The sequence below is a fragment of the Mastomys coucha genome, unplaced genomic scaffold, assembly GCF_008632895.1.
Source record: "Mastomys coucha isolate ucsf_1 unplaced genomic scaffold, UCSF_Mcou_1 pScaffold23, whole genome shotgun sequence".
In the NCBI taxonomy this organism is placed as follows: Eukaryota; Metazoa; Chordata; class Mammalia; order Rodentia; family Muridae; genus Mastomys; species Mastomys coucha.
The window spans coordinates 6,926,358-6,928,313 of record NW_022196906.1 but is presented as its reverse complement, the minus strand read 5'-3'; the positions used below and the strand labels follow the sequence as shown (position 1 = coordinate 6,928,313).

Below are 1,956 nucleotides of genomic sequence, written 5' to 3'. Positions count from 1 at the left end.
TCAAAGTCAATCCTGTCATATCTGATTGGCTACCAGGGGCCATGAAACTAAATAATGTGTATTGCTTTTGGACCATAAAATGTACCCTGAGGGACAGACTGGACTAACTTTCTATAAATATATCAATGTCTGTAGGCCTTCATCTATTCGAAGTGTTCAGTGCAAGTGTTTTTAACCTCCAATGATTAGAGTGAAATATGTGACATGTAGTTGTAGGTATGAATGCTATTTATGGCTTTTATTTTTTTTAATAAAGTGCTTCTCTTTTAATGAAACAAATCCAAAAGATGTACAGTCAGGCTCACGTTGTGCAGTTCAAAAGCATGGAAAAAAAAACAAAACAGAAGGACAGAGTTCCAACACAAGAAGCTAATCCAAGACCAGGCTGGACTTGCCGCCAGGGGTGTTTCTCCTGGATGGCGCTGGGGCCGGAGCCACTGGGCTGGGCACAGGAGCAGCGGGCACTGGCTTCTCTTTCATCTGGGCCAGGCTGGCTTGGAAGTCTGTGTCCACATTTTCATGCATGTCACCTTCTTCCTTGAGGTCTAAGAAATCTCCAGAGCTTGCTTCAGAAGAGTTACTTCTCTGTGTTCCGGGTGACTCGAATCTTCCCTGCCACCACTAGACTTGGCACCTGCTGACTTGGCCCTAGATGGGGGGTTCTCTTCAGGTGTCCCAAAGATGATAGAAGCCATCTTGTTCTTCCTCACAGGCTGTTCTGTTGGCTCATCAAAGCCTAATGAAGAGTTGGACCCACCACCTGGAGGCTGCAAAACCCGGGGGCTGTTCCTGCTGTTAGGGTCCACACCCTTGAAAGTGGTGGTAGTGGTCATGGCGCCAAGGGGCGAGGTAGGCTGGCCCTGAAAACTCCGAGGGGGGCTAGGACCAACCGGTGCAGATGACTCCACAAGCTCAACCACCTGGGCTCCACGAGCTTCTGCCCTATGGCTCACTTTACTTTGTTAAGTATTTTCTGATTTTTCTTTTTTTATATACTTTATTTTTTATTGGTTATTTTATTTACATTTCAAATATTATCCCCCTCCCCAGTTTTCCCTCCACAAACCTCCTCTCCCTTCTCACTGCTTCTATGAGGGTGCTCCCCAACTCACCTAACTACTCCCACCTCACTGCCTTAGCACTCCCCTAACTGGGACATCAAGCCTTTACAGGACCAAGCCCTCCACCCCAATTGATGCCAGATAAGGCCATCCTCTGCTACATATGTAGCTGGAGCCATGGGTCCCTCCCTGTGTATTCTTTGGTTGGTAGTTTAGATCCTGGGGCATCTGGTTGGTTGGTTGGTATTACTGTTTTTACTATGGGGTTGCAAACCCCTTCAGCTCCTTCAGCCCTTCCCCTAACTCCTCCATTGGGGTCCCCATGTCCAGTCCAATGGTTGGCTGTGAGCATCTGCATCTGTATTGGTAAAGCTCTGGCAGAGCCTCTCAAGAGGCAGCCATATAAGGCTCTTGTCAGCAAGCACTTCATGACATCAACAATAGTATCTAGGTTTAGTGGCTGCATGTGGGATGGATCCCCAGGTGGAGAAGTCTCTGGATGGCCTTTCCTTCAGTCTCTGCTCCACTCTTTGTCCCTGTATTTCCTTTAAACAAGAGCAAATCTCAGTTAAAATTTTTGAGATGGTTGAGTGGCCTCATCCTTCATCTGAGAGCCTTCCCTAACCTTGGGACTTGGTCCTTACAGATTCTCTCTCCCTTTTGTTGGGTATTTCACCTAACATCATACCAGTTGGGTCCTGGGAGCCTCTTGATTTCCTGATATCTGTGAAGTTCTGGTGTTTATGCCCCATTTCCCATCCTGTATTGTTACATACTTCTGTTTAATTTCCTGTCCCTCTGAACATCTCCCCCATCTCCTCCCACATCTGATCCAGCCTCCCTTTTCCCCCTCCCCTTTCCTCTTCCCACGTCCCTCCCACCTTCTACTTCCCTT

At 47.5% G+C, this 1,956-nt stretch overlaps 1 pseudogene; it reads right to left on the bottom strand.

The window, feature by feature from the left end:
• Positions 1-266: 266 nt before the first annotated feature.
• Positions 267-892, bottom strand: LOC116072981 (annotated as a pseudogene).
• Between the last annotated feature and the right edge of the window lie 1,064 nt (positions 893-1,956).